The sequence below is a fragment of the Pyrgilauda ruficollis genome, unplaced genomic scaffold (genome assembly GCF_017590135.1).
Source record: "Pyrgilauda ruficollis isolate IOZ18807 unplaced genomic scaffold, ASM1759013v1 scaffold33, whole genome shotgun sequence".
Taxonomy (NCBI): domain Eukaryota; kingdom Metazoa; phylum Chordata; class Aves; order Passeriformes; family Passeridae; genus Pyrgilauda; species Pyrgilauda ruficollis.
The window spans coordinates 6,433,651-6,448,588 of record NW_024524711.1 but is presented as its reverse complement, the minus strand read 5'-3'; the positions used below and the strand labels follow the sequence as shown (position 1 = coordinate 6,448,588).

At 38.4% G+C, this 14,938-nt stretch overlaps 1 long non-coding RNA gene across 1 annotated transcript; it reads right to left on the bottom strand.

Moving 5' to 3' along the window:
- Positions 1-4,058: 4,058 nt before the first annotated feature.
- On the bottom strand, positions 4,059-9,817 carry LOC121357410. The gene is made up of 3 exons (XR_005955723.1): positions 9,682-9,817; positions 8,235-8,358; positions 4,059-6,291 (listed from the first exon to the last, which is right to left on the bottom strand). It is a non-coding gene; the product is annotated as an uncharacterized LOC121357410 (long non-coding RNA).
- Between the last annotated feature and the right edge of the window lie 5,121 nt (positions 9,818-14,938).

Here is a 14,938-nt window from a genome sequence, read left to right as displayed (position 1 = left end):
AGTCAGAAATCACACTTCAGCTGTACAGGATATTAACTTGTTCCTATTGATGATTGATTTGCCCACGGGAAATGTGGGCATCTGCTTAGAAAAGCAGACAGAGAAAAAAAGTCCCAAACATGTGTACTTCTTCCCTGCCATGGTTTCTGACAGCTGCAGCTTTACAAAGGTGTTTTATCTCTCCTGGTGAGTGGGCTGGTGTGTAGTGATGGGGAGAGGGGGAAGAGCAGCTCCCTCCAGCACCAGGCATCAGACACCATCCTTTATTTCCCTGTCTCCTGGGAGTGAGCAGCAGCAGCAGCAAGCCCAGCTTGACACATTTTCCCACCACCTTCCTCTTCCCTCCTTGTAGGGGGAGCTGCTCAGCCCCAGCCAGCCTCTCCTCCCAGATCTGGGAGTAGCAAAATTCAGTCTTAGTTGCAAGGCTTGCTCTGAATTTGCTGCATATATTCAAGCGAGAAAATTGCTATTGTAAGGCTCGAATTGTAAAGTTAGAATCTAGGAAGACATTGAGAGAATACATGAAGGAAAAATGTGACTCCAGGACAAATAAAGATTAATCCTGTGGTTCCATTTAATTTCCTATGAAATGCTTTATAGAACATACAGAAGGGAAGATGCAGCACAGCATGAGATGAGGACAGTGTAATCTTATTTTCTCTGAAATCTCCCCTAGAGGATTGCATTACACTTACCTGTCTAAGGGTAGCTTCCAACTTTTCATTTAATTTCAGGTTTCTATTAGAGGACATAGCTCTTTTCTTCTTTGGGAGACTGCTTCACCCTAACATAAAACTTTGTTTATACACTTATTTATTATAGAAGTTTTTTTGTATATCTGTTTCAGTACTTTTCCAAATGAGTGAAACAACTTGGCTTGGGGATTTCTCTAGCTCTTTCTCAGTCTGCATAAAAAATTTGCTTTCCAATCTCTTTCTATCTTTTTATGAACTGTGTGATTTTACTTTAACAGTATTTTTATTTTAGAGTTTCAGTTATATATGTTATAAAGTCCAGTAAATTCTGATTTCAGCTTTAAAAAATGCTAACAAACACCTTTTTGGGTTTTGCTTCAAATCTCACATCGAAGGCGAAAAAGCCTAAGATGTAAAAAATGGGGAAAGAAAAGGGCTTGTACGAGAAAGGGAGAGAGACAAACTTGAGCAGTTTAGGGATGGGGATGATAATGGTGTGCTGTGGCTTGAGGTGTGGTTGTATATTCACGTCATGTTATTCAAACATAAACCTTGGAAGTCATTAAGAGGACCTGAATGGTGTATCCTGTCAAGAATTTAGTCACCTTTGTCCTCTTCATTGTCCCTGACTGGGAGGGCCCCACGCTGAGTACATCTGAACAAACCATTAGGGAGGATGTGGAGAATCCAGAAGCAGAATGATGATAGAATCCCAAATTCTGCTGCTGCATTGGAGCTCTCCAATGGAATACGTGCTGCAGAGCTGGCTTCTTCTGTTTCGGCTGCCTAACAAACCACACCAAAATATTGGACGTGATTGTTGTTCTGAGGTCCTGTGAAGTGGTGTACAAAAAAAGAAGTTAAGACATTTCCTCATATTCTTTTTTTCAATACCTAGTATGAGTTTATTCTAAATTCCATTAATTCCTTGACAGCATAATCTGGCAGAGGAGTACTTCTTCTGTGATTGAAGGTAGGGTTTCTAGACTGCCAGCACGTAATATAATTTGACTTACATTTTTAGAATTTTCTCTACCTGAACACAGATAAACATCAAAACCACAGGATCAGACTGAGCTTGATTCTCTGTTAACCACATATTTTTGCTGGTTACTTGAGTGTTCAAATAATTTGAATGGGTATGAGTAATGGTCCAGCAGAAGTGGGATGGGACTGCTGTGATTTGAGTAACAGAGATAAACAGAAGATGGCCAGCATTCTCTGTTACCAATCCATGGACACTGTAATGTAAAACTCTTATCTTTCCTTGTGCTTCTTCTTCAGAGAAACTCACAAAAGTGGGGTTGCTGAGAGAGTCACAGCCTGCAGAGTGTGGACTGACTCATTCCCTATCATATTTCCTTTTTGCACTACTCTTCAGCTTCATATTATCTGAATGCTCATAAGCACCAGGTCTCCCATTTCAGAGCCAGTATCAGTACAGGGCTTCAGGAAGCCCCCTGTCCTGTCCTGCTTTATCTTTGGATCCCTCCACTTCCTGGTGTAATGCCATAAAATTAAGGGAGAGAAGCTGAGGAAAATATATAGAAAAGGAAGCAATGCATACAAAATTAGAACAAAGCACTGTGTGCATTTCTACTGCATCTAAGCAGTGAAGAAAAAATACAGCGAAAGGTTCTGCCTGGTAGGAGCAGCATGTGAGGTGGAATAGAAAAGGTGTACAGAGATATACTTTATAAACACTGCCAGTGGAATTACTGAAAGCTTTTCTAGAAGAAAGGCATGAATTTTTGCTTATAAATGTCTTGCTGATCTGTTAGTTTCCACCAGCGTAAGGAATCAGCTCTTACATTTCCTGAGTTATTAGGGACCCTGGCATACATCACTAGCCATGCTTCTATGCCTGGTGTTACCATAGCACTTAAAGTGGGTATTGTGCCTTTTTCTGTGTAAAGCTGAGCAGCAATGCAGCACAAGCCAGTCCATAACTGGAAAATCTAGTTCTGGACTATTATTATAATTTCTGACTGGCTAACACAATAAAATGTAGGACTTCCCTGAAATCTTGTTTGAACAGCTCCACTCTTGCAAAACTCCCTCTGCAGGATCTTTGTAATTATCAATCAGTGGAACAATAAGAGATGGAGGGGAAGGAAGAGCAGGAACAATAAAATGGGCACATCTCCCTAAATATGAGGAGGTTTCAGCCCAAGACCTGTGTTTTCTGTCGCCATCTAAGCAATGTTCTAGTTTTTATTAAATACTCAACAAAAGAAGGAAACAGGTAGTAGTTAAAGTAGCTCAAAGTAGTTAAACAATTTCCTTACCTTAATAGCTCTTTTCAAGTCTTGAATACATGCTTAAAAAAACAAAATATTCTAGGAATTTCTGAAGTAAAGATCCATTCATATCTCCTAAGGTAATAAGGCTCACACAAATTTATATGCTCCTATTGTGAAAAACACACAGGATAAATATCAGATCACCTACTTTGGTGCCAATGAGAAACCTGAAGAACAATTAGGAATTTTGGGATGAATTAGGAGAATCCCGGTATCAACTATCCAGCATGATATAACCCTGAATGTGGTCAGGTTCAAATTTACATTTTATGCCATAAAGTCTTTCAAATAATCTTGATCAGAGCAGCCATGGATATTTCCACCTGACTCTCATCCTCAGTCAGACTTTAAAAGACAAGTTTAACTCTCTAAAGAGAGGGGAGAACATCCTTATTCTGGCTTTGCCAGTTGTCAAGTACAAGATATTAAGCAAAAATATGTACATTCTTGAGTGCCTATCCACTACAGAGGAGTGAAACACTAGCCTACAGAGCCATCTTACCTTATGATCTCCTTCTTAGCATTTTCTGTTGTTGGTCTAAGCTAAACTTCACACTCGACACCTCTTTGGAGAGTTCAGGCACTCTCTGGGGGTGACAGGCTCCTACCACTGATTGCACCAGGAACCTTGCTGCCCAGCTTGAGCACTCTGACTCACCTCACAGGTCCAGAGCAGCCCTACTACATGCTGGGGTGGCTGATCCAGATGGTCAGGGTAATTTTGAATTTGGGTGAAATCAGCAGTTGCTTACCGAGGTGACATGGAACTCCTCAGTAAATCTGGACTAATTTGGGTTTGTTCTGTTTCTTTTTCATTCTGAAAGATGTGAGTTCTGAACAAATGTTTATTATTTTGACTGCAAGATAAAGAAGTAAGAAGAATTTATCCCAGAGATGGATTCCATTCCTGGTTACCAATTAGATATAACATCTGACATAAAACTGTCCTTGTAAAAGTGACATCTAGATAAATGGTTAAACTACACAATTAATCTGGTAATGAGAAATTAAATGTGTTATCTTGCATGAAGAATAGGGGGAAAACCCCAACCATCCTACACATAAAGAATCTCTTGTAAACCCAAAGATGAATGGATGAATGTAGCTGTCAACAGAGGGACATTCCCTGTCTCCCATTTCCCTTGGTCACCATTTCAGTTTGTGTTCATAGATCAACCACTGGACTATTTTAGCAAAAGAACTGATTTTATCAATAAAATTACTACATCTTTTCACTTCTATTACAACATGTCAGAAATTATCACTGGCTTTGGCCATTGTACAACGTTTTCTCAATTTTCCAAACTTTTTTTGGAGTACTCATGAATTTCACATGGACCTTTTGCCCAGCAGGTCTTGGAGTTCTTCAGGACATCTCTGGCGTGGCTGCCACCATCCACTGCAGGCAGCCTCCAGTAACCTCTGCAGGCAGCTGCCAGCAACGAGTCAGACGTGTTCATGCACTGAAGTCTGGAAATGCTCCTAATTTCAAAGTCTTTTCACAGTGTTTTCCTAAAATGGGAAGTTGACCTTTGTCTCTTGGAGTCCTTCTGGGCATTGCTGACATTGTCAGTTGTCCAACAACTTTGAGAAAATCAGTTCATCCACAGCTTCTGCACCAGCTCCTTGCATGGGGCAAGGATGCTATCAGAAGTCTCCCTGGAGAGCTGCTGAATTTAGAACAGTGAAAAAAACCAGGAGGGTCTTGAAGAAAAGGATTTTCTTCTGCTGAGAAACATGCTCAGAAGAACTTTTGTGACAATATAAGTGAGACAAAGAAGTTTTAGTATCCTTGCTAAAGGTTTTTGGCAGCAAAAGAGGAGACCTCTGCACTGCACACTTCAAGTGTGAGAGGAAACTGAACTGTGGAAATGTCTATTATTTTTTATTGCCTATAAAAATGACTGAAGGTGACTTGTCTAGATGTAGGCTTGTACACTGTAAGGCATCTGCAGACAGTTGCAACTCATGTGAAAATATATATTTTAAGACTGTAACAGCAGTGACAGAAAAAAAATATTAACCAGACATGATTTTAATTAGATATAAAGAGTATACATAATATAAAAATGAACAATAAATTGTTACATATATACAAAATCTGCAAAACCTCTCAGTTTATCAGTAAGTTATACACTTGACATGGAAATTGGTATTAGTCCCTGGATTACTGTATAAGCACATAACAGCATGTTTTGGATAAAGGGGTAGGGTGAAAGACAAGAAAGAAAGGAAGGATGAATTAAAGAAAGAAAGAGAAGGAGAGAGAGGGAGAGAGAATTTACAATCTGTTATTGAGTAATTTATGTCAATCTCATATATGTGTGTATTTGCTATGTAAGGGATGTGAATTCTATTAAATGTTCACCAAGAACTAAAACAATAATTGGTTTATTATTGTTTGTCAACAAGTACACATGTAGTAGAGAATTCTGAGATTTGTTTGACAGGATACTGTAATATTTTTGTTCAAAATCATGTAATTAGAAACACTTATAACATGTTTTTCATTATTGAAGTGAATGAGTAAACACATATAGAATTCAAATTTATATACAACTTTTCAGCTTGAGGCCATTTACTCTTGTTCTGACACTTTTTATGTGGGAGAAGAGACTGAACTCCTTTTTACAGCTTCCTTTGATGCAGTTGTAGAGAGTGATAATGTCCCCCCCCCGAGCCTCCTTTTCTCCAGAATAACCACCCCCAGATCCATCAGCTGCTCCTCAGTAGACGTTTGCCCCAGACCCTTCCCCAGCTCCCTTGCCCTTCTTTGGTGAGACAATTTCACAATTTACCCTTACTGTGTAGGAGCTTATTTCCCAAGATAATAATACAGGGAGGATGCTGATCAGAGCCTTGAGCAAAAAATGCTGGTTCTGGATACAGACAACAGGCAGGCCAATAGTTTCAGCAGATTAGCAGGGAGCACATCATTGCCTGTTCCCTTCTGAACACAGGACTTTCCAGTTGTAAACCTTAAGGATGCTCCACATGACAGAGAAGAATAACAAACTGGCAGGAAAAATAGAAAAAATAGGAAAATAGGTCGCTCTACTTTTCACTTGGTAGTACTTAGAGTTTCAGCAGGAGGGGAAGAGAGCTGCCAGATGTCCACAGAACATGGAAGGAACACTTTGCTGAATAGGTTTTGTGTTCCTGACTCACGTGAGTATTGTCTTCCACACACATGTATTGGGATAGATGGTACTGTAAAATGCTGGAGGATGCTGCAGCCATCTGAACAGAAGTGTCATGTCAGCTCCAGAATGTGTGACTCACACCTATAGGAACTGAGAACAATTATCACAGTCCAGCTCAAGTCTATTAATAAACTGCCACTCTTCAAACCAAACAGGTTGCAAGCAATCTGCCTTTAGCTGTGCCAGTTTTGTCTGGCCAAGTGTTGGAACTGTTCAGGGAATGTCATGAACATCAAATTCTTTATTGGGGCTGTCCTAAGACATACAAGCACAGAGAATTCAGTTCCAGGAAAATTGCCAGGCATACTTGCATTTACTAATATAGCTGATGCCTATAAATTCAACATATAACTGAGGGCAGGGGGCAAATACTGAGTAAGAAGACGTTTCTTTCTGTCACATGCCACCAGATAATCCATGAGAGCAGGTCACGTGGAAAAGCAGCATGCACTGCTGAACCTTACATGTCTGTAAGGAATGGTTTAACTGCAAATTGGGAGTCTGAACAGAGTATGGGATTGAATTCATACATATGAGAAGTTTGATCACAAACACAGGAGTCCAGCCCTGCGGCATCTGTGCTTCAGAGAGATTTAAAAACTGAGCAGGTACAAATGAAATATAAGACCCAAGCAGGGCAGCACACTGAAGCATGAGTCCTGCTAAGCCAGCAGGACCGTGGCAGGTATGTGAGCTGGAATCACACAGGGAACTGCCTGGCATCCCACCAGCAACTCAACCCAGAGGTGACTTTTCATCAGGGTGACTCTGAAGCAGCAGAGGGCACGCAGATAAATAGCCTGACAGAGTTGTGTGAGATATCAGTAACACAGCTTGCCAGCTGCACAGCACGTTAAAATAAGAGACAGGCACTGCAGTGACTTCTGAGAAATGTCACCCTGCATCCCATGAAAGTGCTACCACAACAGATTTAGTAATAAATACAAAAACACAACATCCATTGCCAGAACAAACAAAACATTTTAGACATTGAACACTACAACATGGGGTAACTCAAGTTATCCTAGAGTGTCTTAAATACCTGCAGCCTTACCTTGCAGAATCTCTAATGAGAAAATTACTCAAACAAGCAAATATGAAAACAGACATTGCACAAGGAACTGGCAGATTCTGCTCCACACTTCAGTTACAGGAAGAATCAGATTAAGCCAACTTTGAGACATGAAAGATGGTAAAAGGGGAAGAAATTAAAGAGATATTTTCACAAAGCATCTGTAGTTGCCAAGAAAACAAGATCTCAAAAGACTAGAAAGTAAGTCTGTTTAATTTGTGACTTTGAGAATAAAACAGGAGGGATATTTAATTCTGGAAAAGATTGTCTGATTTTGAGAAGCAAAAAACTTAGTCCCTGAAGGCATAGACTAATATGCTGTCTGAAGGTATGGTGGAATTCCCCATCTCAACATGTCATTTTATAATCACCCAATTACATTTCTTTTTACCCCTTGTTGAAGGCATAGACCCACTCCTGTCAGTAACTTCGTAATGAACAACACTTAGACACTACTGGCATTCAAGAAATGTCTGTCTAGTCTTGTAGGTTCTTCCCTTTCCTTTGTACCTAAGTCCTGACCTCAATCCTTACAAGAGCTGAGGTTTCAGAGGTTTACATTTTCCCCATTAACTTACTGAATGTGGGAGGGGTTCTTAACATACGTGCTTAGGATCTCCCTTCCCAAATACCCAGGGAGCCTGATCTGTGCTCAATCCATTTAGGAGAGTAATAAAAACATTTTGTTTTTGTTTTTCCTTCCCTATCTAAGAATGGAACATTTTGGGGTGGAGGTCAGCCTAGCTCAGGAAGAAATGCTCAGCTGTTTAAAATTTCTGTAAGGGGAGTGGGAGCTGAAAAGAATGAGATAATTTCCCTTTTCTCTGGAATTCTTCCCAGGACAATGCATATTTTTCTAGGGAAAGTGTCAGCTAGAGTTGTATTAATTAGAACACTGCTTCATATTTAGAATAGTTTTTAAGCCTTAAAATTCCCAAAGAGTTACAATTCCCAATATTACCTCCATATGCTGCATGGTTTGGGATGAGGTTTGTCGTGCCACCATCTCACAGTATTGCAGGATGCCATCAAGACAGAAAGCACTTTAGGTCTTTAGTTAAAGACCTTTAAAAAGTTAGGGAGATCTGACCAATAGGAGAAAGACAATGTATAGGACTATATCAGAGGCTAAAATGGTTAAAACCACAAAGATAAAAGAGACAACTTTGCTTCTCTGAAGAAATAACTTTACTTTCTTTTACTGAGCAAGATAGAATAGTTTTCCCAGAATTATTTCTATATTATGGAATCCTAGGAAACCTCTCTGTTCTGCCTTACCACATTTAGGCGTCAGGCTCTATCCTTTTAAATATTTAACATAGTGTTACAATGAAATGAATCTTTTAAAAATGTACCAATTTAAAAAGTTTTGTTTAAAAAATCCTCTCTAAATACCTATCAAAATAAGGATCTTATTTAGTTATTATGTCCTGGAGTGTGATTGAAAGAACAAATATCATGTAGCAGATGTCAGCCAGCTTCCATAAGTATGTAATATAAGAATCCATGCAGAAAAAAACTAGATCTCTTCAGATGGAGTGCATTAGTTCATCAGCAGAACAAGCTCTTCTACATTAATTTCTATAGGCATTTTTGCAATATGGCAACAGCTCTTATGGAAACTTTGTGGACATCCTCCTTGCAGAATAGTTCAATTCAGCTGACATCCTGGAAGTCACTCTAAACTCACTTACATCCTTGTCAGCATTCAGAAATCAGATTTTATCTAGCCACTACACAGCTGTGTCAGTGCAGAGCTGTATGCATTCTGATGAGGGCACCACAATCACAAGTTTTCTTAGCTGGAAAAAGCCTGCCAAATAAAAGAGAAGGAATGCTAATCTGCTGGGAAAAAAAATGTCTTTATTTTTCCCATCATTTGTGTTATATATTTGTTTGACACTGAGAGAAAAGATTAAAATATTTGTTATTTAAAGGTTTCTACAAGTCAAATCAGAATTGTGTTTACTTTTACTCTTCATTTATTTCTGGCTGTCAAGGAACAATGGGACTTGATGAGTCAATATATAGCTCTAGTGGGAATTGGAATTGTTCAGAGTGAGATGTTGACAAAATATTTCCCCATTGTTTTAAGCTCTTTTTTTTTTTTAATGTACTGCGTTGACTGTTCACCTTGTACTAGAAACTTAATCCTTTCTTCAGAGACAACAGGCATCACACATTTTCCCATTAAGATTCCTTTTTACTTTTTTTCCCCCTTTTTCTCCCCTTGCAAAAAATACCAGGTGCACCTCTTACAGGAGTCAGCAGGAGAGAGTCTTGGACAATCCAGTGGGAAATACATGAGTTCAAAGACCTCAAACCATTTTATAATGCACTTACTCCTGACTGTTCTTTTCCATTTTCTTGTGTGAATCAGCAGTAAGCCACAGAAAAATTAAACTTACCATAGCAGAGAGATCATTTGTTAATCTTTGTAGAAAGACCAGAGACTGAAATATTTGCTGCTCTTATGTGAGAAGTCAGGGGATATTGCCAAGCTCAGTGCAGCTCTGTCAAACACATCCCAGGCATCCTCTAAGCACAGACTGGAATAGGAATGTTGGTTCAAGAGACACTGAAGGGTTTGGCTTTTATAGCTTTGCACTGGATGTTGCCTTTTTTTTTCCCCCCCCACCACTGGTCAGCCAAATATATATATCAAGTTTCAGACTGTTGGAATGACCAGTTCTTAATCTGAACACAGCAGCTCAGCCACACGTCTGCTGTCAAAAATTGGCATAGGTTTCCTGATACCACAGACAAGGTTTCAGCTGAGTACTGGCAAAGGTTTTAGAACTCAGTGGGTCTTACCTGACCAATACTCAGCCAGTGAGTCCCCCCTGGTGCTCAATAACCTTTTCTCTCACAATGTCACATTCCATTGGATCAGCCTGAGCTGCAATTACAGAAGGAAGGATAACGAGTGTACTGAAGCCAGAACAGCTCACCTATGCCATAGTGGGATTAAGATTTTCACAAAAAGGGAAAAGTGTTGCTGTTTATGTCAATACTTGAGGAAAAAATGTTTGACAGGATTGAAAATGAAGGAACTCTTTATTGTTTTTAAAGTATTTTCTTTGATCTGTAATATTGTTTCTATCCTTCCTTTTTTTCATCTCTGTAAGCAGTAAAAATTAATGACCACATAATTCCTTTTACCTTTCTTAAAAACTAAATTTTGCAGACTTTGCAAATATTACAGTATAATCACTGTACTAATATAGAGCTAAGGGCCAAGATTTCCTTTTTCCTTCTGATATTTGGTAAAGTTTCCTAGAGAGAAGATGACAAACTGGGGGTGAGGGGCTGAAATGACACAAAAATCTTAGATTTCATTTAGATTTTCACATTTATATTCTGTTTAGAAAAGGGAAACAGAAAGTTTAGGAAGAGACAGAGCAAATAAAAAGAAAATAATTGAAGCTTTATATTTTTGTTAATATTGAGGTTAAAAAAAAAAAGAAGCAAAACTAAGGCCTTAGTGGCTTATAGACAAGCTTTATAAATTAAAGCTAAGGTAAAACTAATTAAAATTTCTCTAGCAAAACTATAGAACTATTTTTGTTGCGAGGGACCTCTTGTGGTCTCTAGTCCAACCATCAGCACAAAGTAGAAATAGGTTCAAAATTAAAGTTTCCCAGGGCTTTTCATTGCTGAATTATGAAGCTTCTTCAGGGTTCATCTTACATTCTTGTGCAAAGCTCCCAGGAGGACCAAGATCCAGCTGGCCCTTGGCTTGCAGCTGCCAGGCAGTGCCAGTGCCCTGCCCTGTGCAGGTGACAGTCCAGCCTGGACAGGTCACACAGCAGCACAGCCCTGTGTGGGGACATTGTCACAGCCCCATGTGGGACATTGTCACAGCCCTGTGTGGGGACATTGTCACAGCCCCGTGTGGGAATTGTCACAGCCCTGTGTGGGGACATTGTCACAGTCCCGTGTGGGACATTGTCACAGCCCCGTGTGGGACATTGTCACAGCCCCGTGTGGGAATTGTCACAGCCCTGTGTGGGGACACTGCCTCAGCTCCACAAACACTTCAACCCCGTGACTGTGGCCCAGTGCCAGAGATAAACTCTCAACAGGTCTCAAAAGCTAAAATATGTCATTGAGCAGGTATCTTTGCACATCAGCGATGGCCGAAGTCTGGATGGGTTTGTCAATATTTCAGTGGGTCTTTTTCCCACTGAAATGTTGCCAGTGGGTAACTCGGAGGCACACTGCAAGGAATTCATTAGCCAGACAAAAGAGATTAATGGTTTCCTCTGATTGTAAAAGGTATTGTACTGAAGATTTTTCAAGCTTCCTTTATTTAGAAGTATACTAAAGGATTTGTATAAAAAGTTTCTAAATTTAGATAAATCTATTCTTTCTAAAACTTCCTCCTTTTTTATCCATCTCATTCCAATAAATTTTATCAGGGAATAGGCAAAACCTTCGTTTTAGTGAAAAAGTGGAAAAGATTACCAAATTCCGGTCTGAACAAATTGTAAATGCAAAGACTTAGAGAGAAAGTAGACAAAACTTGAAAGGTATGGACTTTCTAAGATATTCCTCTTTCTTTGACTGGGACATGTTTAGTACTTTCAGAAGAAACAGAAAATTAAAATGAAAGCCTAAGAACTTGAGAATCCTGTTACCAGGACAATCTATATTTGTTTGAAAAAAAATCCCACACCAGTACAACTTTAATATGAAATAAAAATTTGCAACTGGAATCCTAAATGCTTCATCCATGAATTCTGAAGAGATCACTTGAAGCAGCCTCTCAGACAGTCTGAGAGCTTGTACAGCTGCAGAATGCTTTAGTGAACACTCTATATTATCAGCACCACCTAGAGTGAATCACCAGAAACAGCTCCAGCCCCAAAACTAATATTCTTTACAAAGCATAACTTCATTTCAAAGGAGCATTTTCCAGACTTACCTTCAAAGCCTTCCATTCAAATAAAGATGGTTGAAACAATAGAAGAGAAGCAATGTGAGACCATAATTTTATTATTGCACCTAGAAGATGTCAAGAAAAGACATCAAAAAGCATTTTAGAATCAACTGAACTCTGTCTATTAGTTCTGGCTTAATCATCAGCAGAAATTTCATCAATCAGAGCATTGTTCATGATGATGAGGAGGAAGAGGAGGAGGATGTTTAAAGCAAAACAGAATCCTGTTTACTCACTAAAGAAATAGAAACAGATTGTTGTGGGGTCTTTTATCAATAAACTATTAAGAGTTTGAAGGTAGAACTGAGTAAATAAAATGGATAATATAGACACTGCATGTTTATGAAATAGTTGGTTTTGTCTTTATTTATGCACATTCTCTTTACAATCTGCTTGATTTAGACACCTGCTTTTTAAAAGGCAATTCCTGTACAGAGTCATAATACCAGGGAATGTTAGGAATCTTCTATTATGGGATGAATATTGATTTTCCATTATTTTCCATCTAGGAAAAAAATTATGTAAATAAAGATTCATTTACACCCATCCAGTAAACTGAATGGTTTACTCTTATCCTCTTCCAGTTTGATACCACAAAAATTAAATGCAAAATGAATAGAGTTATACTAGTAAATGTGTAGAACTACTCAGTAGTGAATTAGGCCTGTAATTTGGAGATTATTTTTATCTCCATGACTTGTGATATCAGTTAATGTTTAGTTCTGTTAGCTTTCACAAATGTTTACTTTTCAACCCCCCTGAAATCCACAGGAACACTGTACTTGCCTACAGTTCTGATAAACAGACACCTGGCACTGATATCACACTTCCAAAGTTACTTATTTTCATTTTTTAAACAAATCAGTTACTACTATGGTGGTGTAAAAACCTAATGGTGGCCTGTTTTTAACAATAAACAAAGTAGTAATATAAGCTTAACAAAACAGGGAATTTTCTTGCATTGCATACATGCAAAAATTCAGCCATCAACAAGAACTGATTGTTCATTTCGGGCAACTCAGTGCAAGGAGACTGAAAACTGCATGACTTTGTGTGCTGCTGACTGAAGAATATACTGACAAAAATACAAAAGAAGAAGAATATACTGACAAAATATACAAGAATAACAATATACTGACAAACCACAACTTTGTGCCTTTACTGCAGCTTGTGGTCTGCGCATTAAGCCTGAGAAGTCAGTCAGTGCTGGAGGGGATGAGCACTGCAGAGCACCTGTCTTTTTTCAGAAGACAGCTCTCTCCAGCACCAATAGCTCAGAATTCAGAGTGCACTGGTGATGTTTATTCTGCTCACTCTCATCTTCCCCACCCAGCAGCAGTTGCCTTCCTGTTGCCTCTGGGGTCCACACACCTCTGCTGTGGGGAAGTTTCTTTTCTCTAGGAAGGGATGAGTTTGCCTCTGTCTCTTTCTTCCTCACCTATCTTCTGACCTAAAAATACTTCTAACATAAATGAAAACAACCTGCATGCTTATTTTGCCCTTAAACATTATTTTCATGCTGAATCTCATATATTTACATACTCTGAAGTTAGAACATTGTTACTAGTGTTAGTGAATAATTGGAGAATTGTAATATCATTTCACATTTATGCTTTTTATATAACCAAAATACTTTATAAAGTGAATAAGTATAATTCTAGAATGAATTATAGTCTTTCCCTCTGGTGGGATTTATTTAACTTAAATCCTTAATCTGAAGAGAAAGGGCAAAGAAAATGTATTTTTTGTATTTTAGTTCTGACAGTAATTCTACACTTTTTCACTGCCACACTATTACAGTAGATATATTTTCTCAATATACTGCTGACACCACAGGCCAAGTAATATTTCCATCATATCACATAAAACATTTCTATAATACTACTGCACTATGAAGAAACTAAGATGAAAGTATTATATCTGTGAGGAGAATCTGACCCGTGTCCTTTCTTACATAAGAAAAGGTGTAGTGCTTTCAGCCAAAACTGATAACTGCTAATAAAATTATTTTTATTAGCAATTATTAACATTTTTTTTTTAGCATTAACAATTGCAAAGACTCTGACATTACTCAAGGAATGTCTGCACAAAATTATTACAAAGATATTACAAATTACTGTAAGGTGTTCTTTGCCACTCCAAGAAAACAAATGTACTTGCCATAATATGAAAATGCAGCAAACATTCCACATGCTAGTTAATAAATCAAAAATAATAACTCAAAATAATAGATCAAAAATGTCTTTACTATGTAAATTCAAATTCTGTCATTTGAAAATATAGGATACATATATTTAGAGCTATGACCACTGAGAAAGATGAAAACCAAAAATTGTAAATGCGGGGGTTTTTGCTTCAGGGCATGCATACTGCTTCACAAGATGAAAATGTTACTCTATAGTTATTTCCAATCTTGTTTCAAGAAATTTTGCACATTTTTTTTGAGTATGTGACAAAACCTCCCTGAACAAGAAGGGAGATCTATGCATACCTTGGTTTGATATTGAATGGATTACTTTAATTCTATGACATCATAACACTTCGTTTTTGTGTTCCTATGTAAATGCTTGACTACAGCAACTCCAGGTCATGTGACAGGTGAAAAAGGACCATTTGATTTGAAGGCTGACCAGAGAGGTCCAATGGGATTTTAAAATTTTCTTTGAGCCCTGATGGTTGTCCTTCTGAATGAAAGCAACTGGTCTGATAAGAAGTAAATCAGC